The sequence below is a fragment of the Procambarus clarkii genome, chromosome 84 (genome assembly GCF_040958095.1).
Source record: "Procambarus clarkii isolate CNS0578487 chromosome 84, FALCON_Pclarkii_2.0, whole genome shotgun sequence".
NCBI lineage: Eukaryota > Metazoa > Arthropoda > Malacostraca > Decapoda > Cambaridae > Procambarus > Procambarus clarkii.
In genome coordinates this window covers 18,204,377-18,230,901 of record NC_091233.1, presented here as the reverse complement: position 1 = coordinate 18,230,901, position 26,525 = coordinate 18,204,377, and the positions used below count along the sequence as shown (strand labels likewise).

The 26,525-nt window shown below is 41.1% G+C and overlaps 1 long non-coding RNA gene across 1 annotated transcript in view; it reads left to right on the top strand.

The window, feature by feature from the left end:
• The window catches only part of LOC123774878 (uncharacterized), a 329,931-nt gene that overhangs the window by 74,935 nt on the left and 228,471 nt on the right, over positions 1-26,525 (top strand). The window contains exon 3 of the long non-coding RNA XR_006775001.2: positions 3,439-3,460. This is a non-coding gene — a long non-coding RNA (uncharacterized lncRNA). The remainder of the gene's footprint in view (positions 1-3,438; positions 3,461-26,525) is intronic.

Here is a 26,525-nt window from a genome sequence, read left to right as displayed (position 1 = left end):
TTTATTTTGATGAGACAATAGTGGGAGATAATGAATAGTGGGGGGGGGGGGGAGATGGAGAAAAATGGTGAAGAGAGGGAAAGAGGGGGGGAGGGGAGGAATAGTGCCCAACCACTTGTGGACGGGCGGGGATTGAACGCCGACCTGCATGAAGCGAGACCGTCGCTCTACCGTCCAGCCCAAGTGGTTGGAGAAGGACGGGGGGGGGGGGTGGGGGTGGGGGAAAGTGGATGAATTAAACCTTACCCTGAAATCCGCAGAGAGTTCAGAGTTACGAATGATAATGAGAGAGCGAGAGAGAGAGAGCGAGAGAGAGAGAGCGAGAGCGAGCGAGCGAGCATATCATTGTACCACAATTTCCACAAGACGCCAGCCTCCCAAACATATAATAATACAGAACGAATGGGACAACGTTTAATGGCCGTCTTAAAACCTCGATTTCCTCCCGCCAAACACACACCGAAACTACGACGTTGGTACAACGTTTGAACAAGTTTTAACACCTAACCAGTTATTAACAACCAAATATAACAAGTTGTAACAACGTTCTAATACGTCATAAACACGTTAAGCCAAGATGTAACAACTTTATTACAAGTTGTAACAAGCGGAAAATAGAAACAGTTCCGGTTTGTGTTTCCAGGGTTCGACTCCCCAGCACAGCAGGGGATCATACAGCAGCAGTACCCAACAGCAACTTAAGAGGCCAAAGGATAATAAAAGCATTAAGTGACCCCACACAAACACTTCACCAACCAATTGTAAACATCTCGAGCAGCGCTCCGGATGACAAAGGCGACCTCGAAGACACTCGTCGGACTTTTAAAAGACAGTATACTCTAGTGCTACCGTCTCAAGGCTGACGAGACAGAGACAGACAGAGACAGACAGACAGACAGATATAGAGCCCAGTTGGCTCAGGAATCTGTACACCAGTTGATTATCGCAGTTGATTGACAGTTGAGAGGCGGGATCAAAGAGCCAGAGCTCAACCCCCGCAAACACAATTACGTGCGTACAGACAGACACACAGTTCCTCTTCCACCCTCATTTCCCAAGCCCAACCACTTGGACTGGAGGGTAGGGCGACAGCCTCGCTTCATGCAAGTCGGCGTTCAATCCCCGACCGTCCTAAAGTGGTTGGGTACCATTCCATTCCCCCCGTCCCATTCCAAATCCTTATCCTGAACCCTTTCCCAGTGCTGTATAGGCGTATTGGTTTGGCGTTTTCTCCTGATTATTTTTTTTCACTTCAACGAGTACATAAAGCTTAGTTTTGGTCAACGTTGGCATTGGTTAAAGCCTTTAGGGAGGGGAAAAGGTCAGCTAAGGATAGCTTTCACCAGCTTTAATGTCTGTGCAATGGAGGAGGGACACTAGCCTTCTCTAACTACGGACGCAGGTTCGAATCCTCGTCACGGCCCTTGTGGATTTGTTCCTTTAATCTTCTCTGTTCGGCATTACGTCTGTAGCCTTCCTTGTCGCTTCCTTATGCATCTGTGTCTCTCTGTGTCTCTATAATGGATTTGGCTTCTACCTCTCTCGTCATATGGATGCTCTGTGTCCCGTTTTGCCTGGCTGTGTAGTGATTTGTCGCTGTCTCTGTTCATTGAAGTTCTGTCTATTTTTTTGCAGCTTTTCTCTGTCTATTTGATTTGCAGAGAATACAGACGAGGTGTCTCTGCTGCACACAAGCCTTCTCTCCCTCTCTCTCCCTCTCTCTCCCTCTCTCCCTCTCTCCCTTCCCTCTCCTTCTCTTTGTGACGGAACATAAAAGTTACCTTCTGGTCAACCGAGTGTGAACAAGGAATTATTTCTCTCAAAATGTTTTACTCTGGCAAACGATATTGTTGAAGTTCGTTTAGCGTCGTGTTTGCCTTAAAACAAACGCGTGCTTGTCACTGCACCACATGTGCCGGGCACCTATGTGCCTCTAGCACTGTGTCTCGAGCACCTATGTGCCTCTAGCACTGTGTCTCGAGCACCTATGTGCCTCTAGCACTGTGTCTCAAGAGGCACGCACGGCAGCACATTGGAGTTTTTGAATTAGAGCAGATAACAGTAAATTGTTCTGTCTGTTCTAAGGTTGCTTTCTGGAAATAATCTCTTTTTGCACAGCTTCAGATAATTATTAAATAGATGTATATGATGATAGACAACAGAAGGCTCTCTCCTTGCTCTCCATTCTGGCTTAGAGTGCCCAAAAAAAATCTACTTTAATGTGAAGCATAATCCTATTTCTACTTTTAGTTAATACTGTTACTATTACTAGTACTGCTATCACTAATATTGCTACAACTACTTATGATAAAAGTAGTAGTCTCTCTGGACAGTCTCTTGTCCTAATCACCCCTCAAATACCTTTTAAAGGTATAACTCCTATCCTTATCCTTCTATCCTTATGCATTAGCATTAACATGAGTTAGAGTTGTGTTCCAATCAAATTATGAATATGCTACCTTGCATGCCAACCAGTACAGCCCTCGTTCCTGCATCAGGAGGATTACCCTGACCTTGAACGGATTAACATGTAACATGGGGTCCAGTCATGTGTGCATGTGTGCTTATTAAATTGTACTTGTCTAATTGTACATGCGAAGGTTTTAAAGCTTGTACTGTGTAATAGTTTTCGAGACAGGCTCGGTCATATCTACACTATATATTGTGTGTGACTATCGTATAGTGCTTAACGGACAATTTTATTCTGTAAATGTTGTTGAATGTTCCCTAGGATATTTTTCACCTTGTGATCATGTCTCGTCTAATTCTTCTGTCCTCCAGTGACGTGATTTTTAATTCCATTTGTTATTCGTTATTCATACCTCTTAGTTCAGTGTATGTGTACTTACCTAGATGTGCTTTTAGGAACATAAGAACAAAGGTAACTGCAGAAGGCCTATTGGCCCATACGAGGCAGCTCCTATGAGCCTAGCTCGTTCGCCCTGCCTTTCAATCATTCTCTAACTCCTTTGTTTCTCCAACTTCCATATATGACCTCACGTTCTATTGTTCCTAGACTAGTGCAATGCTGCCTTGACTACGTTTTCAATTCCGCTTAGAATCTGCCATGTCGTTACTATGTTTCCCTCTTTCTCTCGTCTCCCCCAATACGAGGAGGGCCAGTTCTCGTAGTCTTTCCTCATAACACAAGTCCATCAGCTCAGAAACCAGCCGTGTTTTCTTTTCTCTTATAAATTAGATCTTTTCTAAAAAAAAATTATGGGGGGTACCACCTCTGGTGCAATTATAGGGACCCACAGCCTCAGAGAAGGGAACACAGAGCATTCGGAGAAAAACTTGTCATTTTGAATACGCATGACTGTTCGCTTCTCCTACCACCCCCTATTTTTTTATGGTGTACATATTATTATGCAATTATTTGCAAAAAGAGAAATTATTATGCTCATTTCTAATTATAAATTTCTTTTTCTTTTTCAGATGAGTGTTCTGTGTGAGAGCTGTAAGTATAATTGATCTGTAAGGTTACATTTTATCTTGAGGTTATCTTGAGATGATTTCGGAGCTTTAGTGTCCCCGCGGCCCGGTCCTCGACCAGGCCTCCACCCCCAGAAAGCAGCCCGTGACAGCTGACTAACACCTAGGTACCTATTTTACTGCTAGGTAACAGGGGCATAGGGTGAAAGAAACTCTGCCCATTGTTTCTCTCCGGCGCCCGGGATCGAACCCAGGACCACAGGATCACAAGTCCAGTGTGCTGTCCGCTCGGCCGACCGGCCGGCGACATAGACGGTGTGTTTACATAGCAGTGTTGTGCTTGTTCAGTCCAAAGTGGATGGCCCGTATTCCACTGGTGCTTGAGCTGACCGGCAGCAATTAAGTTATCACCATTTCGCTCGACAAACCGCTTCAACTTCTGGCTATGTGAGACGGTTGTCGAAATGTCAATATTGGCAATTCAGTGAAAGTGATGGTCAGGGCCCCAAGAGGTAAGTTGATGGCTTGAATTGTTGTTGGTTTGTGTTAAGTGGAGACTAGGGTGGCGACAGAAAGGAGAGGGATGAGAAGTTGATATATACATAATCAGTAAACAGTTTTTTTCATGTATACAGTGTTTGTAACGTGTGGGCAATTCTGGCAACCCGTTCACGCAATTTCGTATAGTCTTATTACTGACTTATATGACTTATTAAATACGTGCATATGTGACATACTAAACATACTAGTTTACCTTGAAAAGCTTCATAGTAAACACCGACCTTACCTAACCTTCTTAGTATGTTAAGATAAGCATCTCATTGCTTCGTAATTACAATTATTACTTAACCTATTTTAGGTATAGGTTAAGTAATAATTGTAATTACGAAGCAATAAGATGCTTATCTTAACATACTAAGAAGGTTAGGTAAGGTCGGTGTTTTCTATGAAGCTTTTCAAGGTAAACTAGTATGTTTAGTATGTCACATATGCACGTATTTCATAAGTCAATATTGACTGTAAGAAAGTGCAAGAACGGGTTGATTCTGGCAACTTTCCATTTGCCACTGCAGTAACTTTAATTGTTGATGTGCGGCAAAGTTGCCACAACATCTATCTACGAAAAAAGATAAACCTTCTGACCTTATGTATCTTTTTTTGTTAATAATTTCCAGCTATAGTTTTACCAAAATAGAAAGAGAGAGTGTTTTTGGGGGGTATGGGACCAACATAGGTTATCTTGAGGTTATCTTGAGATGATTTCGGGGCTTTTTAGTGTCCCCGCGGCCCTGTCCTCGACCAGGCCTCCACCCCCCAGGAAGCAGCCCGTGACAGCTGACTAACACCCAGGTACCTATTTTACTGCTAGGTAACAGGGGGCATAGGGTGAAAGAAACCCTGCCCATTGTTTCTCGCCGTCATAGGTTGGTAGGGAATCGCCACAATTGATAAGAGCACGGCGTGGCACGGCTACATTCAAACCCCCACGGCGATCTATGGTACTGTTCGCCGTCTGCACAGCTAAATATTTTGGAAAACCAACATTTCAAAATAGAAATATTTTCTCAAAGTATTATAAACAATTCAATGATCTCGAAGAAAATTAATATAAATTTGTTGCTATTCATATGTTGCCCACAGTTGAAATTGCAAGTTTAATGATAGATGGATAGATGTACATGCAGTATGGATAGATGTACAGGCACATGGATGGATAAATGGATGCACAGATTGATAGACAAAGATAGATGGATACATAGGTGGATAAATAAATGGATATATGGATGGATAGATTGGTAGATGGATGGGTTGATTAATGGATAAGCGATAGATAAATAGATACATGGATAGAAGAATGGATGCCTAGATATATGGATAAAGATATGAATAGATGGACGAATGAATGGATAGGGGGAGAAATAGACGGATAGATGGGCAGAGGGATAAATAGCAATAGACAGATAATTTAATAGAGATAGATGGATAGATCGGGAAATACACAAGATATATAACCGGGCAGCACCGGCTTCCCCCTTCTACTATATATAAACACACAACATTTAGGTAAACCTCCCCAAAAAATATTACACCTTCAGCTCACGTTGAAAAAATAAACATTGGAGTAAGCTTCGAGCAGCGCCCCACAGATATAACTCTATAACCTGCTACTCTACACCCAAACGTGCCCAGACTCCCGGACTTAAACCAATCCCGTAACACCTAATGGACTTGTCCAAGTTCCTGTGTCTGGACTTAAACTTACGAGTCCAACTCACGCAAACTTACCCAAACTCGCCAAATGTGAGGATTTTAAGAATGGCAACCAAAGGGGAAAAGTTACACTGATGTTTGTTCGTGTTTAGAGTCATTAGTTGGGTGGAAATTACTCTGGGGCCAGATTCACGGAGCAGTTACGCAAGCACTTACGAACCTGTACATCTTGTCTCAATCTTTGGCGGCTTTGTTTCCAATTATTAAACAGTTAATGAGCTCCGAAGCACCAGAAGGCTGTTTATAACAATAACAACAGTTGATTGGCAAGTTTTCATGCTTGTAAACTGTTTAATAAACGTAACCAAAGCCGTCAATGATTGAGGAAAGATGTACACGTTCGTAAGTACTTGCGTAGCAGCTTCGTGAATCTGGCCCCAGGAGACGTTAGTACGAGGCGGGGCCGGATTCACGATAGTATTTACGAAACCTGTACATCTTTTCTCAGTTTTTAGAGGTTTTGTTTCCATTTATTAAATAGTGTATGAGCTCTGTGGCACTATAGGAGGCTGTTTATAGTAATAATATTTGTTGATTTGGAAGTTACGATGCTGGTAAACTGTTTAATAGATGTCAACAAAGCCGCCATTGATTGAGAAAATGTTCAAGTTTTGCTAGTTCTTATATGTAACAGTTTGGTGAATCCTGGCGCAGGTCACTGGTAGTGGCATGGTTATATAAGCCACCCCTCTACAGCTACCACCATCACCACCCCCCTTTCCAGCTACCACCATCACCACCCCCTTTTTCAGCTACCACCATCACCACCCCTTTTCAGCTACCACCATCACCACCCCCCTTTTCAGCTACCACCATCACCACCCCCCCTTTTCAGCTACCACCATCACCACCACCTTTTCAGCTACCACCATCACCACCACCTTTTCAGCTACCACCATCACCACCATCTTTTCAGCTACCACCATCACCACCACCTTTTCAGCTACCACCATCACCACCACCTTTTCAGCTACCACCATCACCCCCCCCCCGCTCTACAAGCACCATCATCACCACCCCCTTCTCAGCTACCACCATCACCACCCCCTCTACACCCACCACAATCATCACCCTTCTACAGCCACAACATCCCCCTTCAACACCGTCACCCCTCCACAATCACAATCACCCCCTCTTCCCCTCACCACGACTACCACCACTACTACCACCATCACCAGGAATTAACGTCCAAGCACAATGGGAGTTAGAATTCAGGTTCAGAGGAACCTAAGTTACAGATCAATAAATTCTCGCCCGAACGGGAGTTTACAGTAGGGTACAATCAGAAATAAATTCCGGGTTCATTGGAAGTTAAATTCTACTTTGAGCTGAAGTTTTATCCTGATTCACGGGCACTAAGTTATCCATAACACGAATATGCGTGTTTAATTCGAGATAAAATAACATTTACCTGTTATCAAAGTTGAGATTCGTGGCGCGCGATTAGGAGATATCAATATGTAGCGACTGTTTTATGGAAGGGAACGGAATGGAACTAACAGGAGACAGTGATAAACCATTACGACTATATAGGACTGGGAGGAGGTCAGGATAAGGTTTTCGGATTGGACGGGGGAAAGGAATGGTGCCCAACTACTTTAGGACGGTCGGGGATTGCACGCCGACCTGCATGTCGCGAGACCATTGCTCTACCGTCCAGTCCAAGTGGTTGGAGACAGCTTCATGCAACGGAGTTGGGTTGTGCTAGAGGCATGCTTGTCTGACACTTTGAATAATGGTGAATTACATAAGGATTAATACATGAGCTGGGAGATCTTCGCAAGTTCATGAACTTGCTGCCCTCCATTAACTCAACATTAACCTGCTGCCCTCCAGTGACTCGCCAAAGAACTTGCTGCCGTCTATTGACTCACTGTAAACACGCCTTCAGCCAGTCAGATCTTATCCAAATATCTCTTACAGAAGGTGAATTTTGTTCAAGTTCACTTCCAAATATCTAGGATCTCTTACAATACGTGCTTATGCATCTCATGGTGCTATACAATGGGATTGAACCCGTACCGACAAGGTGGTGCGTGTCCTTGGGAAAGCCAAATATGCGGGTTCGATCCCATTCTAGGCACTCAATAATTTCAGACACAAGTCTATTCATGACACGGCTTAGTGCACGTTGCTGTCGTTCTGGTAATGTATCTACCTTTTTCTTGAGAGGAATTGCGATTTCCTCTGCAGAACATTGATTACTTCGATTAGAGTAATATGATATTAGCCATATAGTCAGGTCGTGGCATTTGAGACGCTGCGTTTATTGTACGTATATTTCGTTTATTGAACAATTATTTCGTTTATTGTGCATTTATTTCATTTATTGTACGTTTATTTCGTGTATTGTACGTTTATTTCGTTTATTGTACGTTTATTTCGTTTATTGTACGTTTATTTCGTTTATTGTACGTTTATTTCGTTTATTGAACGTTTATTTCGTTTATTTTGCATATATTTCATTTATTGAACGTTTGTTTCGTTTATTGTGCATTTATTTCATTTATTGTACGTTTATTTCGTTTATTGTATGTTTATTGTATTTCATTTCGTTTATTGTACACCTTGGGAGACGTTCTATGTTGATCCTGAATGTATAACTTGGCAATTGATGTGTTGGACTCTGTGCACGTTGCCAGGCGTAATGAATGCCTAACATTATTGATGTAGTTTCGACAGTCTTTAATATTAACGTTTCCATAACTCGCCAAGTCGTGTTATCGGTAAGGGAAGCACTCCATATGTCTCCACTGATGTCACACATATACACGGTAAACACAGTTGCTGCTAGACATAGTTAACGGAACCAGCAGAGCGAGACGGGTAGTTAATGTGAGTAACGAAGGAATTACCTCGCTGATTATCGTATATAAGTGTAGGCTGTTGTTATGGTGGTGGAGGATGTGGAGAGAGAGAGATTTGCGACAATGAATAACATTGAGTAATACAGGATATAATTTTTGGGTGTGAACCTGGGATTAGTTTAATGAAAGGGACAGATGAGAGAGAGAGAGAGAAGGGGGAGGAAGGGAGGGGATTCGAAGGAGGAGGAGGAGGAGGGGTGGCTGCAATTACACCAGAAGATTACAAGTCAGAAAGGCCTCATTACAGGCCTCAATTAATACCACAGTTAGTCCCACTTGTCTTCTCTATACTGCTTATTACTCCCTGCGACTTATGAACCTTCGGCTTGGGTAAGGTTTACTATATTATTGTCTTTGCTGTGCTCACTAAATACTTTGCTTCACTACCAAGACAATTTCTCATTAACTCCTCTTTTAAGAAAAAATTTGGGTTGGTGTTAAACACGTTTAATTACCATTAATGAGAAGTTTGTGTATATGAACACAAGACTTCTTAATTTTCCCTTCAAGATATATAATATAATATGTAAGGCAGTAGATGCGTTCTTTCGACCATTGTTGATGTGTTGTTATGAAGAACTAGAATCTTCAAATGTTTTATACATGTTTGCTTTCTGTTTACTTGCGTGTGTTTGTATGTCTACTCACTTTGTTGTATTCACCTATTGTGCTTATGTGGGTTCGAGCTTTGGCTCTTTGGCCCCGCCTCTCAACGGTCAGCTGGTGTACCGGTTTCTAAGCCTTTTGGGCTCTATCATATCTACACTTGAAACTGTATATGGAGTCAGCCTCCACCACATCCCTTCCTAATGCCTACTATTTGTTAACTACTATGACACTGAAAAAGTTCTTTCTTATGTTCTGTAGCTCATTTGGGTACTCGGTTTCCACCTGTGTGAGTCTTTTCAGCTTTGCAACTTGTTCAAGTCATCTTGGAGAATCTTACAATCCTCATCTGTCTCAACCCTCCTCATTAGTTTTGCATCATCTGAAAATATTGATATATAAGACTCATCACCTGCAGTCAAGTCAATTGCATAAATGAAGAATATAATGGGTCCCAGCATCGATCCTTGAGGCACCCCGCTTGTTACTCTACGCCAGTCAGACTCCTCGCCCCTTCACTGTCACTCTGACACCTGTCTGTCAGGTAGTTCCTTACTGAACAACTCCACAAGGGCCTTGACGAGGGTTTGAACTTGCGTCCGAGAGCATCCCAGACGCTGCCTTAATCGACTGAGCTACGACATGGTCAAAAGCCCTTGTGGATTTGTTCATTTGATGCAATTGTGATTTGTGTGTGTAGTTCCTTACTTATGATAGTGCGTTTCCGTCTACTCTCGCCTGCTTCTCAAGTTTATAATTACCTAAGTGTAGTTACAGGATGAGAGCTACGCTCGTGGTGTCCCGTCTTCCCAGCACTCTTTGTCATATAACGCTTTGAAACTACTGACGGTCTTGGCCTCCACCACCTTCTCACCTAACTTGTTCCAACCGTCTGCCACTCTGTTTGCGAAAGTGAATTTTCTTATATTTCTTCGGCATCTGTGTTTAGCTAGTTTAAATCTATGACCTCTTGTTCTTAAAGTTCCAAGTCTCAGGAAATCTGTGTGTCCGTGTATGTGCGTGTGTGTATTCATGTGTATATGTGGGCAAAAAAAGAGCCAAACATAAACCCACAATACCCACTCCAGTAGCCAATCAGGCGTCAGTCTGAAACATTACCCAGTTATTGGCTCGTACGGAAATATACAGGCTTAATTACCTGAGTGTGTGGCTCTGTTGAGAGCGAAGGTCCCCGCCACCTGTCCGCCAGTAATGCCTTAATTAACCTCACAAAAAGAATTTAATTATAGATTTTTTCTCTTCGTAATTTCCAGCTGAAACGGGTTGACATTCATAATGTAAATTTGCATTTAGATTATTCATAGAACTATTGTTTTTTTCTTCATAAAAATCCTGTCGAAGGGCGAGTGTTGCCTTTTTGTTGAAACTTGTGTTGCAATTATAGAATTTATTGATCTTGATAAAGTGACACATTTTATTCACATTGTTAATGTGACAGGTTATTGCTGTGAATCATTACAATCATGGGGGATGTCTCTTTACTCATGCAGAACATTACAATCATGGATGACTTGTAATCCATGCAGAACATTACAATCATGGATGATTTGTAATCCATGCAGAGCATTACAATCATGGATGACTTGTAATCCATGCACATTTCAATCATGAATGATTTGTAATCCATGCAGAGCATTACAATCATGGATGCATCATAACTCCTGCACATCGCAGCTCTGATTGTACACAATTATACTAAAAGTGATTTAAGTAACTGTAGATTGTAGATACGAGAGCCATATCTACATACGAGAGCCATATCTACATACGAGAGCCGTGAATTACACTGACCAAATAATGCTTCCAAATAATGTTTCGTGGAACTCGGTTGTAAATACAGGTTTAAGTTCTTTCGCTATGTAATTAAAGCAATTACATGAGGGTGATAAAATGATTCATAACATTAATAACTTTTTCCAATGTACTTTAATTTTAGTAAAGCATTTGGTGTTTAGAAAGCGAATTTAAAATTATGATAATAAATAGCTTTTGTTTGGTAAGTCAAACGACTTGAAATCAAACGTCAAATGGTTTTTAGTCTCATCAAAATTTTCAATGATTTGTCCAAAATCTATTTTTTGAAAACAGTGTTTTCAGCTGTCATTCAGTTTTTGATGGAATTGTTTTCTGTTTTGTTTGCCTCGTTCATTTGTTTGTTTGGTGAGTACCAGCGTGTCGGTTATCTTGAGATGATTTCGGGGCTTTAGTGTCCCCGCGGCCCGGTCCTCGACCAGTCCTCCACCCCCCAGGAAGTAGCCCGTGATAGCTGACTAACACCCAGGTACCTATTTTACTGCTAGGTAACAGGGGCATAGAATGAAAGAAACTCTGCCCATTGTTTCTCTCCGGCGCCCGGGATCGAACCCGGGACCACAGGATCACAAGTCCAGTGTGTTGTCCGCTCGGCCGACCGGGTTACCACAACAGTTTACTAATCGACAAGAAAACTCAGAAGTAAAGTAATTTTGTGTTTTTTTTTTTTAGTTTACAAACTGAGAGAAGATGGAAACGCCTCTCGGAGTAGCTAGCCTAAATGCTTCAGTCCAACCCGTCCTCTTAATACAGGTCGCATTTTGACGTATACTCTTCATAAGGTCAAAAATTGTCGTATTAAAAAAATGAAAGCGGCTCGCGAAATTGACATTCTGTCCCGTTTTCTGTTTTGGGTCGTCTGGTAGGTTAGGATAAGGGTACTTTAGTACGACTGTTTCTTGACGTTGGGGAACCTTAGGAGGACGGGCTGGACTATGCTTCTTATGGACGTGCCTGCAATTGGGTAGTTAACTTGTAGCCCAAGACGACCCTTGGGCTATGCTCCCACAGGCTGTAGCAAGACTCGACAAGAAGCCACATCTAACTTTAGTAGACTCAAACGTATTTTTACATTCGTAACAATTAAACTACGCGAAATACGTACTACTTCATGTATTGAATTACGTCGTCCCTTCACTTTCTAGTGTGTGTGGTTTGGTCAATCGACTTGAGAATGGTCCAGGACGGACCGAAACATCGTCGTCCCTTCATCTACTAGTGTGAGGTCTGGTCAACATATTTCAGCCACGTTATTGTGACTCTTAGTCTGTATTACTTCATGTAGTTTATTCTTAAATTTATAAACAACTCAGAAGAAAAAACTAGGAGGTTATAGACTCGTTTTGGCCAATACAAATTTCGGAATTAGTCTTGCATGTCCAGATTATGGCAGAGTTGACGCTGCTACAGTCCAGTTGGACAGTAATGGTATTACCAGGTATCGTGAATATTCAAGTGGTATCAGAGTGGCGGTTCAGCATGGACTCAACACAATGGTGCTGTAAACAGCTTCAGTCTAAGCTTACTGCCTCCCAGAATTTCAGAGAGACTTTCTCTGAACAAACTGGATGTAAATTACTGTGTTCTACACCAACTGACTTTCACAGACTTTAGAAAGTCTTGGTCTAGCGATATATATATATATATATATATATATATATATATATATATATATATATATATATATATATATATATATATATATATATATATATATATATATATATATATATATATATATATATATATATAATCACATTTCGTATTTCCCCACAAAGAATTATTATAAATTTAGATTCTCAGAAATAATGAAAAAATGGCTTACAAAATGGATATTTGTTACGATTCGACTTGCTCTCAATCTAATTATTTAATAAATTTATTTTGACTGAAAGAGGCCATCAAAGGAATTATACACATTTTTGCTGCAATTAGTGCTAGTGTATTCAGCTCTTTTTGTTTTAAATTCATAAAAAAATTGGAATTAATTTGATTGTAAGGTGTTTACATATCAGTATATGTGAGTGCAAAGTCACATATCAGTTATCATGACATATATATACACACGATTACTTGTTTATACATAAATCATCCCTATCATTATCTAAGATTTCAAGGTTATAATTTAATCCTCTGGATCATCATACTTGAATGTAAGGTAACATCTCAATCATCCGGATCATATGGGAATGTCACGTTACATGTCAATTATTCGTGAATGAGATGATTCTCTATTGGCGGTTCGAAAATTAGATGCAGATACTCTAAAAAGGTATTGTGGATGAGTCTAATTGGATCAGTTTTTCATTAGCGATTTTACGTTTGTAATGACCCTTGTTGCAGAGCGGATGTTGAAGGGATTCGCTTGATTTACGACCTAAAAGCCAGTTTGCCAATCATTAGCATGTAGATTAATCCCTTTCTAGCTTAGGTCGTTTAGACCTTTGAGTCTGCCTGCCTGCCTGTCTCTGTCTGTCTCTATCTGTCTCTGTCTGTCTCTGTCTGTCTCGGTCTGTCTCGGTCTGTCTGTCTGTCTCTCTGTCTGTCTCTCTGTCTCTCTGTCTGTCTCTCTCTCGGTCTCTCTGTCTGTCTCTGTCTCTCTCTGTCTCTGTCTCTCTGTCTCTCTCTCTCTCTCTCTCTCTCTCTCTCTCTCTCTCTCTCTCTCTCCCTCTCCCCCCCCCCTCCCTCCCTTCTGTCCTTTCCCCTCTCATGTTCTCTATTTTCTTTCTTTGTTTCTCTCATTTTTTATTCTTTGTCACTCATTCTCCATCTATTACGAAAAATACAAATAATAAACTCAAAACACAGGTAAACGATACTTGGCTGAATACAATGACATGGAGGGGGGGTAATGTAGTTCAGCCTGAGTTAAGAATACATCAAGGTCTAACACCTGCCTCCTGGAGGGTTACAGGTGTTAGACCTGCACTCTGGAGTACAGGTGTTAGACCTGCCCAATATGTGCCTACTCTTCACGAGTGAAGTATACAAATGTATGAGAGAGTATACCAAAGGGTAATATGCATAAAGTGTCAAATATATCACCAAAATAACTAAACACGGGGCAGAATATACGAACTAGACTACGTTTTATTTCAGCGAAAAACTTGTGTAAACATTGATTTTTCAAATTGAGTTGATATATGGAATATGCTGCGGGGAGCGTAATATCCACTGTGGATTGTTTCACGAGCTTGGTTAAATAAATTTCTGGGAATGCTCCCGGACGTAGGTTCGAATCCTCGTCACGGCGCTTGTTGGATTTTTTTTCCAGGATTTGTTATTGCTCTCAGTGTACATCTACGCCGGGTTTCTTGATTTCTTCAAGATAACATTAAAATAGTTATATATCATTTAATTAAAAAAAAGAATACTATATTTTACTTACATGCACTTCATTTGAAATATTATCTTTTCTTTTAAAATCTTTTATTAAAATAAATAATCTTTTATATAATATACACATTATTTAAGTTTAAAATATATATATATATATATATATATATATATATATATATATATATATATATATATATATATATATATATATATATATATATATATATATATATATATTAAATATACATTTTAATTTTAACTGCAATATTTTACTTTTGTAATTAATAGGTAAAATAAATTTACCCAATTTCATGCTGAAATCCATTACAAAAAATGTATTTACGAGTATTAATAACATTCAATCACTCAAAAGTATTTGAGGGATTGGCGTGCGTGGTGTTTAACTCTGGTCGGCGTTGATAGGCAAATTGCCCGGCCCACACACGCTATAACTTTGAAAATATTTATAAAAATAGATATCCCTGACAGGAAATTGGAGTTGAACATTTTGTGAGGGTCAGCTAGGTAGCTGACTCCCCCACAACTGACTTCCCCACAACTGACTTACCTGGGGCAAGTCAGCTACAGGTAGCTGACTCTCCTACAGCTGACTTTCCTGGGGCCAGATTAACGAAGCGGTTACGCAAGCACTTACGAACCTGTACCTCTATTTCTCAATCTTTGGCGGCTGTGTTTACAATTATTAAACAGTTTATGAGCTCCGAAGCACCAGGAGGCTGTTTATAACAATAACAACAGTTGATTGGCAAGTTTTCATGCTTGTAAACTGTTTAATAAATGTAACCAAAGCCGTCAAAGATTGAGGAAAGATGTACACGTTCGTAAGTACTTGCGTAACTGCTCCTTGAATCTGGGCCCAGGTGATCAGCTCTAAGGGCTGACATCTACCGCTGATTAGAAGAATAGCTCTGAAACTGACACCCTCAGCTGACTACATATCTGGTGGTCAGCTTCACGGCTGACATCAGGACCTAGCCAGGGTCAGCATTCCGACTAACATTAACAAATGTTGACCAGGCCACACACTAGAAGTAGAAGGGACGACGACGTTTCGGTCCGTCCTGGACCATTCGAAATCGACTTGAGAATGGTCCAGGACGGACCGAAACGTCGTCGTCCCTTCTTCTTCTAGTGTGGCGCCTGGTCAACATACTTCAGCCACGTTATTGTGACTCATCACCTGCATTAACAAGAGCTCGATATATCTCACGAGTCTTCTATCGGAAACTATATAACGAGGCAATCAATTACAGAGCAAGTGATTAAAGACTGATGTCTCTCCTGGCTTATTTGGACGTCATTTTTTGAGTAGACTTGAATGCCATTGGACTCGACAAAGACTGAAAGTTAAATAGTGAGATTAGCGGTCAACTGTGAGAGTTGTGGTGCTGAATTTAACATGATAGTTGGGGTTTATATGCATGGATTTAACATGGGAGTTAGGGATTTACTTGCAGAGATTTACCATGGGGATTTAGATATGCAGTGATTTACTATAGGAGTTAAGGATTTATAGGAAGTGATCATTTGGAAAATTAAAGAATTAAACTGCGGGATTTGGTAGTTATGACGGATTTATATATTTTTAAATTTAATAGCGGAGGTGGTGATTTATATTGTGGGATTTACCAGGAGAATTTGGATTTTTGCTGCTATAGTTCTCTCAATACCCGCACATTCTCTCTGGACACCCGCATATTGTTCTTATTCTACCCGCATTCCATTTACACTATTTGAACAGTCCCACCACAATACCCGCACACTACCCCCCCCCCCTCACAACACCCGCACACTCCCCTCCCCCCCTCACAACACCCGCACACTCCCCTCCCCCCCTCACAACACCCGCACACTCCCCTCCCCCCCTCACAACACCCGCACACTCCCCTCCCCCCCTCACAACACCCGCACACTCCCCTCCTCCCCCCTCACAACACCCACACACTTCCCCCCCCTCACAACACCCACACACTTCCCCCCCTCACAACACCCACACACTTCCCCCCCCCTCACAACACCCACACACTTCCCCCCCCCCTCACAACACCCACACACTTCCCCCCCCCCTCACAACACCCACACACTTCCCCCCCCCCCTCACAACACCCACACACTTCCCCCCCCCCTCACAACACCCACACACTCCCCCCCCTCTCTCTCACAACACCCGCACACTCCCCCCCCTCTCTCTCACAACACCCGCACACTCCCCCCCCCTCACAACACCCGCACACTCCCCCCCCCCAGCCCTCACAACACCCACACCACACTGAGCATATTTCACCCTTCACTCTACGTCAAGATGTTCCACTCAGGAGTCGAAACCCATGACAAATTAACCTAGATAATTTATATATGTAAAGGTGTATGTATGTATGTAATTACCTAAGTGTAGTTACAGGGTGAGGGGTTACGCTCGTGGTGTCCCGTCTTCCAGGCCCTCTATGTCGTATAACGCTCTTAATATAACGTATAAGATCCGAGTCCTGAGCTTTCATTCGTGTCCCCTTGATCTATTGATATTCTCCGTAATCAATTCCTCTTTTTCCATCCTATCATTCCCTGTAGGTGTCTTATTCATCTGTATTCATCTAGTTGTGCTTGCGAGGGTTGAGCTCTGGCTCTTTGGTCCAGCCTCTCAACCGTCAATCAACAGGTGTACAGGTTCCTGAGCCTATTGGGCTCTATCATATCTACACTTGAAACTGTGTATGGAGTCAGCCTCCACCACATCACTGCCTAATGCATTTGTCAACTACTCTGAGATTAAAAACGTTTTTTCTAAAGTCTGGCTCATTTGGGCAATCAATTTCTACCTGTGTCCCCTAGTGCGTGTGCCTCTTGACTTCAATAGTCAGTCCATATATACACTATCAGTTCCTTTGAGAATATTGTATGTGGTAATCATGTCTCCTCTATCTCTTCTGTCTTCTAGAATCGTGAGGTTTAATTCCCGTAGTCTCTCCTCGTAGCATAGCCACATATGTATACATTTCTTCACGTGTTAATTTTTGTGATTTACACACACACACACACACACACACACACACACACACACACACACACACACACACACACACACACACACACACACACACACACACACACACATATACACACACACACACACACACACACACACGAAATGCGTTCAGGCGTCAGACCAAAAATAAAGAATGAATTTTGGAGAGTTAATTTTTCCATTACCCTCGACGGTGAAGAAAAACGTAAGAAATATTGAGAAGATTTGTGTTAGAATTATTAATCTTATCCTTTAGGTCATATTCAACATTATATATATATATATATGAAATAAAGTTATGCATTCACCTTTGTCGAGAAGTTTATGATACAACTGCGCGATTCTGAGTCTGAAGGAGAACTGAAGGACACGCTTGGAATCGACAATCTTTGACTCCGCCATCTGCCGGGATCATTATATTACCTGGAGGACCAGCTGGGGCCGCCTGTGTGCTGTCCTCTTGTGTCGTGTTGACAAGGAGGCCCCTCAGCCTGAGAGGGAGCTGTGTGCCTCTGGTCCTGGGTACCTTTGCTGATGGCAAAGTGGCTCTTGGGCCACTTTGCTGATGGCAAAGTGGCTCTTGGGCCACTTTGCTGAGGGCATAGTGGCTCTTGGGTCACTTTGCTGAAGGCATAGTGGCTCTTGGGCCACTTTGCTGAAGGCATAGTGGCTCTTGGGCCACTTTGTTGGAGGCATAGTGGCTCTTGGGTCACTTTGTTGAAGGCATAGTGGCTCTGTTGGAGCACTTTGCTGAAGGCATAGTGGCTCTGTTGGGCCACTTTGCTGAAGGCATAGTGGCTCTGTTGGAGCACTTTGTTGAGGGCAAAGTGGCTCTGTTGGGCCACTTTGTTGAAGGCATAGTGGCTCTGTTGGAGCACTTTGTTGAAGACATAGTGGCTCTTGGACCACTTTGCTGAAGGCATAGTGGCTCTGTTGGGTCACTTTGCTGAAGGCATAGTGGCTCTGTTGGGTCACTTTGCTGAAGGCATAGTGGCTCTGTTGGACCACTTTGCTGAAGGCATAGTGGCTCTTGGGTCGCTTTGCTGAAGGCAAAGTGACTCTTGGGCCACTTTGGAACGGGAGATCAGGGCCGTTCCCTACTCCTCTGTCCATCCCTTTGGGCTGGTCGGTATATAGCGCACTGGCTATGCTTCCCTGCAGGTCCACGATCGATTCCCGATGGTCCAAGTGTTTTTGGATACATTCACCCTTTTCCAATTTATCTTGGCTCTTCGTTTCCTCGTGTCACTTTCGCCTGATAATTATCATATCTTGTTCCTCTCTCCTTCTCTCCTCATTGAAATGGAAAGGCTAAGGTAAGGTAATTATCAGGATAAAGCACTAAGCCATTAGGACTATATAACACTCAGAAGGGATATGAGGATAAGGATTTGGGATAGACAGGAGGTAAGGAACGGTGTCTCACCACTTGGATGATCGGGGATTGAACACCTTAGTTGGTAGAAGACTTTTATGTAGAATTTAAGATATAAATTAGGACGTTTGCAATTCTTATAATGATGCGTATTCATATATATATATATATATATATATATATATATATATATATATATATATATATATATATATATATATATATATATATATATATATATATGTCACATTCTTAATCACGTGTTTATTTTCGTGATATACACACATATATATATATATATATATATATATATATATATATATATATATATATATATATATATATATATATATATATATATATATATATATATATATATATATACACACACACACACACACACACACACACACACACACACACTCTCCCGTAAGCACTCATGCTCTGTGGGTTAATTTGGATAACTTGGCTCATCCTCGCAGTATGTATTTGTTTACATCATGGGAACAGGAAAGTATATATAATATTGGACGCAGAACGTATATCAATCAATGCCAGGATCACCATTAATATTATTGCTGTGAAAAACATTGATAATTTATTACCGTGCTAGTCTATACTTCAAGAGGAGAAATATGTCCTGAAGGAGTTCTTACGAGGCAATTACTGTCTGCTGTGAAATGTGGGTCTGCTTCTGCTGCTGCCTTCACGTAGTAAAGAAACTCTATTGTCTGCTTTTTAAAGATGAGCCTCCTGACTTCTGCTTATGGTCACCTGCTGGAGTGTAGGAAACGGTAAAATAACACATGTCTGAGAGACTTCTCAAGACGCAACATTGCCGGAAGGATTGCAACAAGGGATTCGAACCAAGGCTCTATCTGGGGAATGACTGAGCTCTGTTTTTCCTGTTTTGCTTTTGTGTGTTGCCTGATAAATCATCTACAGCACTTCCCCTTCACCCCGCTTTTGTTTACTAACTACTTTTTTTCCACACTATTCACACACCCCAGGAAGCAGCCTGTGACAGTTGACTAACTCCCAGGTACCTATTTACTGCTAGGTAACAGGGGCATTTAGGATGAAAGAAACTTTGCCCATTTGTTTCTGCCTGGTGCGGGAATTGAACTCGCACCACAGAATTGAGAGTCCTGCGCGCTATCCACCAGGCTACCAGGGCCCCGTAATGTGTGTGTGTGTGTGTACTTCTATATTATAGGAACAACCACCCAATGCAATCCATACTTTGCTATAACATGACTATATGATGACCATCCATGTCTTCACTCTCCACACCTGTCGATGCTCCCGGTGTTGTGTACACCTGTAAGCGTGTGTGTGTTAGCTAGCTTCTGTTTATATACGGAAATGTGTGTTCGCGTATTCCTGTACGAAAAAAAACAAAGATTATACGTCTTGTGTGTAATGTACTTTGTCTCTGGGTAGACGATTACCACAATGTCCCTTGTGTACGGCTTGGGGGTACCAGCAGACTCTAACCTCCTCCCCGCTCTGATGCAACAATTCCTATGCTCTCACTCTCGCTGCTCGAAATTAAAGCTTTACTCTCATGTCTTCTACTCTCGCCCCTTTATTTTCTTCTATCATATTTTATTCACATATATATTTTCACACATAACCAGTCGTTTTCATTCTATGCTTTTGACAGTTTTAGCATTTTTATGTTTATGAATACTTGCTGTGGCCCAGAGTCCGACCCATTCTCTGGGATATAAGCCAGAGTAACAACATGCAAAATGGCTCTGAAAATGGCCCTAGGCGTTGTCCCCGATCTGCTGGAATTGGTGGAGAAGGTGTTGGGTTGGGCTGAAGTGTTGGCGGGAGAGAGAAGAAGATTTTGGTCAGCGTTCTCGTGTGCTGTGAATATTGGACTAGACAATAATAATTTAAGGTGTGGGCCGTGTTGTGTAGGGCCTGACAGGCCGCCACTGTGGTCATAATACTCTCAGCTTGTGGCTGTGTTGTCATGGTGATTTGACACTGTAGTGTATGCATATTGTTATTGTTATGGTGTAGTGTACACACACACACGTTAGTGTGATGTGAATGACTCGTGCCGATACAGAATGTGGAGTGGTGACTGCATGGTCACAGCAAGTTCTATTTTTCCTTTCGGCAAATCCTGTTGTCCAATATATTCTGTCCTGTATTGCCTTTGGGCCGTCTTTCGAGTTCAACCTTATCTTTCCTTGTTTTCTTCCAGTTGCAGTTTGTTTGCTCTTTACCCTAACCCTTTTCTTTCTAGCCCACCATTCCTTCCTGGTCTATTTCTTTCCAAGCAATATATTTACCAGTCCTGATTTTCGGCTGTGTTTTGGTGGACTGAAGACCTGGACAAACTCCAGGCGGTCTCCCACTATCTCCCATTCTTGGCCTCCTTGTAAACTAATCTCTGAAGCAAAGTTGTCATCAGGCGGACGGATTCCACCCAACTACAAGACTATTGTCCTCAAGACTTTAGACTTGACAACCATTGTCAAGTTTGTTGAGGTTCAGTTGACGGCTCCTGGTGACTGGATCGACTAGAGAGGACATTTCCTGAGTGTTGATAACTTGCTGGTGACCCAGTTCTGTCCATTGACTGACAGATTTGACGACAATTGATGCATTATCTGTGACCTGGTGTCCTTAGACAAACTAGTGTATGTATTGGGACATCTGATGTATGATTGTGTATAACAAGTTAATATGTGTATCCGTACTGCGTTGTAGATGACTTTGTTTTGCATACTAATAACGTTTTGGGGCTCGTTGGTGTGTCTTAAGGGGTACACCTTAAGGGGTACACCTTAAGGGGGACACCTTAAGGGGGACACCTTAAGGGGGACACCTTAAGGGAACAAGCTTCTATAACATACGGTAAATAATTGTTCCCAATGACGTCTCTTCGGAGGGAAAATAGAAAATGAGTCTGAGAGAGAACAAATAAAGAGAAATAAAAAAGGGAAGTGTGTGTGAGAAATAGGATGATGTATAAGGGAGAGAAAGAGAGAGAGAGAGAGGGCGGGGGAGGGGGGGGGATCGAGAGAGAATCCAAGAGATTTGAGTAAGCTGGAAACGCAAGACAAGCTCGCTAATTTGCTTTATTGATTCTGGTGGACCTAATTCCTTGTCCTGGTGCGTGGCTCTGACTTTATTGATTCCGGTGGACCTTCCAGGTCCTCCGACACCCCGCGCCCCCATATTCGCCTTACTAAATAAGGAACAACTTTGATCCATTTTCAGCGTCTTTGAGGGAATTATTTTGTAATATCACGTTACTGACGTATTTGAATGATTGCTTAAGGGGGCATTATTTCCAAATATGCCCAAAATATGCAATAAATGAAAACTAGTTCGATTTCAATCAAACTTTTTTGACTGGTTGTATATTAAAAGGGTTTCATCTGGCCCGAGTCTCAGCATCGTAGAATATATAGGAAGGGAGAAAAAATTATTTAATCATGTGACAAAAATTTTCCAAAATGATAAAAAATTAACATCAAACACAAGTGTCAACTGAAATCATGTCTATAACTCTAAGCTATCACAATTGCATATAATACAAAATAATAATTAGTTTTATTAAAAAAAAAATTGTTAAAAAACAAAAATTTATTTTTTTCCATTTTTTTCTTATTTATCATACGATTTGCATGAAACTTATACACCTGACTGCACGTAAGCCTATCTGTAAGGTTGCCAGTTTTGGAGGAAATTGGTTGGTCAACCTCAGATACAGATGGCAGCACCTTAGACTTCATGTTTTAATCATTTCTTTTCAAGTGACATGAACGTAACTTCTACTTTCATTTTTATTCAATTTACATGAAACTTACAACTTACTTGTAGAGTTTGTCTCTACAATCTGTGTGAAGCGTTTTTCCCTAAGTTCATTTATTGATTTTATAAATAGTAATAAACATGATATATTTGCATAATTTTTTGGGGGGAATTTTGACTCTTTGTATTAATAAAACTAAACATATTTTTGAAAATCCGCTTATACAGATCCTTTATTATATGCTAATGTCATAGAAGAGTGTCACAGAAATGATTTCATTTGAAGCTTGTGGTTACAGAGGCTTATTGAAAAATGTGTAAAATTCGTTGAAAAAAAAAATTCTCCCTTTTTATTTAGACTGCAATACTGAAACTTGGAACAGTTGCAGCTCTTATTATATACAAGCTAATTCTATAGGAAATTAAAGTCATGCCACCCCCTTAAATGATTTAATATCAGTCAAACTTGAATTAATCAGTACAGAGAAACATTTGAGATTTCTAGTTGTGGTTTAAAATGCACAAAATGCATATTATAAAAATTAAATTGAATATGTTTTATGCAAGTATACTTTTTTCTTTATGCATATATGAATATAAAATGCTGATAATCCTAGTTTCAGCTCATTAATAAGCAAACATAATATAACTCTAGCATCAATGGTATTTTGAAGAGACTAATAATAATTTGAAAATATTGAGTATAAACGGGTGCCGAGGCTTCGAAAATGTTGCAAACAAATATATTTTTGTTAACTTTGCAGGCTATTTTTAAAGCCATTACAAACAAGTTTAATGCAGTAGGATGTTTTAATAAACGTGATTATGTAAACAAAAACAGGTGTTAGATGGGTCTAACCAACAGCTGGGATGCTTTCAGTGCCTTTAGTTCCAGCATTGAAACACCAGCAATCTAGCATTAAATCCTTATCCTGGAGAGATTAACGGGAGGTGTTCTCAAGGCTGTAATCTCACAATAGGAGATTAGCACCACAACAGCCTTGAAGGCTTCATCTCACATGACATTTATCTCTCATGGCACTTTCTCACATAACACTTATCTAACGGCACTTTCTCACATGACACTTATCTCTCATGGCACTTTCTCACATGACATTATCTCTCATGGCACTTTCTCACATTACACTATCTTTCATGGCACTTTCAGCTTCAAGAACTGTGGCACTCCGGTCAGACCTTCCTCGTTGCAATAGCTCTCTGCTTTGCTACTCCTATTCACAGAGCACAAAGTTAATTCCTGCAACGGTGTACTTAAGGTGAATGGTTGGCATTATCCAAACTGTGGAAGTTGCAAGCATTGGCACTTAAGACAATGACTACATAATCATCAAGAGGTATTCCTGCTCGACGAATGACGTGAGATTATATCAACATCTTGAAAGAATTGCAAGATTTTTTTTTCTTTTAGTATTACAGTTGTGCAATTATCCCGGCTCTAACCCCCCATCAACTCCAGTGAGTCTAGCACTAAATAGCGCCGACAATCATGAGTATTCAGTCAAGCTCCAATTCAACCCAATCGAAACGTCGTCGTCCCTTCACTTTCTAGTGTGTGGGTTGGTCAACATTAGCCACGTTGCAGGCGATGAGTCACAATAACGTGGCTGAAGTATGTTGACCAAACCACACACTAGAAGTTTGAAGGGACGACGACGTTTCGGTCTGTCCTGGACCATTCTCAAGTCGATTAACTTGAGAATGGTCCAGGACGGACCGAAACGTCGTCGTCCCTTCAAACTTTTAGTGTGTGGTCTGGTCAACATTAGCCACGTTATTGTGACTCATCGCCTGCAACCCAATGGGTTTAAGGACCTCTGACCCTTGCACAAGAACGCCAAAAGCTTTTAGTTGATTATCTCCGTTCCCAGATAGGTCTAAAGATCCTAAGGCTATCAGGCTGCTTTACTCGCAGCGTTACATCATGCTGATTCAAAGAGGAAACGCCTTCCGCTCCCTAGAAACAGAGTTTCAGGAGGATGTGCGTTCCATCCAGCTATCCTGCTCCTGATTTTCGTGTTGATGGCTCACGTTATTGTCATTTGATTGTGTATTTTTCTCAGTTAAAAATAATTAACTATTATATTTTATCATTTACATGATACAATACGATGCATAGATAAAATACGAATGAATACGATTTATATTAATTTATTTATAATAATTTAAATTATTTATTATTATTATTATTATATTTGAACCCATTCTTATCTGAGAGTAGCAAAGGACCTTCAAGGTTCCCGAAGATGCTAACTATTCTCTTCACCAAAGCTAAGAGTCCTCGACAGTTTAATTTTAGATAATACTCTGACAAGTATGCCATAAATATTTTATAAGTGTTCTCAGTATAAGGGGAAGCAGGTCCTGGCTGACCAGAAATATTGGCTAGGCATCTTAAGGACTCGGGTCGACCTTCTTATACCAGCAACAGCTCCTAAAAACTCGTATAAGAAGCTTTTAAAGTCCCGAGGAAATACACAAACATTTCTTTACACATTTACTCGTATTAAACGAGGCAGTTCACCGAGACTTTAATGGGACGAAGCGGCTTTGTCGACGCGGTTGAACACGTGAACTGTTGAACGTTGTGTTGGCAACACTGGGAGGTGAACACATGAACAGTACCCAGTATAGTGTTCAAAGAGTGCTACACTACCTCTCCTCTGGTCTTTAAATCAGGTCTAGTTTTAAAGACTTGAATACTCTAGCATCGCCGGTAACAAACTGCACATTTTCACTGAAAGGCATTGATTTACACTGAAAATATATATATACAGCTTTTTGGTGTATATTTTGTATAATAATAGTTTTATATTTTCACTCCAAGACTCTTTACCTTGGCCCAAATTCCTTCCATTATTCAGGAACTATTGCTTAGAAGCTATTCATGCTTAGAAGCTATTCATGCTTAGAAGCTATTCATGCTTAGAAGCTATTCATGCTTAGAAGCTATTCATGCTTAGAAGCTATTCATGCTTAGAAGCTATTCATGCTTAGAAGCTATTCATGCTTAGAAGCTATTCATTTCTAGAAGCTATTCATGCTTAGAAGCTATTCATGCTTAGAAGCTATTCATGCTTAGAAGCTATTCATGCTTAGAAGCTATTCATGCTTAGAAGCTATTCATTTCTAGAAGCTATTCATGCTTAGAAGCTATTCATGCTTAGAAGCTATTCATGCTTAGAAGCTATTCATGCTTAGAAGCTATTCATGCTTAGAAGCTATTCATGCTTAGAAGCTATTCATGCTTAGAACCTATTTTTCTCTTGTATTGAGTAGCATTATTACAGAATTTCCTTCTGATTCTGTTAAATGTAATGTAATACTGAGCACTTATAATGTTGTTTCCGACTTTGCAGAATACATCATTCATGTTGCAAGTCGAGCAATAACTTCTTGACCAAAAATATTCTTACTACCTATAAAGTGGATGGTCGTAAAGTCGGAGGAGGTCGTTAGTGTCGACTTTTCTCAACAATCCTTCTAGAAAATGTGCCCTCAGACTGCTGCATTTTATCTCTTTCTCCCCCCCAACCCCCCCCCCCCCCCGCCCTCACAGGGGTTTATCTCTGTCCTTTATAGTGTTATGAGGCAAGCATGGGGTGACGCAGGCATTAGCTGTGAGACATAGAATGACGCAGCCATCACCAGTGAGACATAGGCTGACGCAGGCATCACCTGTGAGACACAGAATGACGCAGTCATCACCTGTGAGACACAGAATGACGCAGGCATCACCTGTGAGACACAGAATGACACAGTCATCACCTGTGAGACATAGAATGACGCAGGCATCACCAGTGAGACACAGAATGACGCAGTCATCACCTGTGAGACATAGAATGACGCAGCCATCAGCTGTGAGACATAGAATGACGCAGGCATCAGCTCTGAGACAAACAAGGTCTCCCGTTTCCTCAATAACAACCCGACAGCAGCCAATCACCACAATACAGTA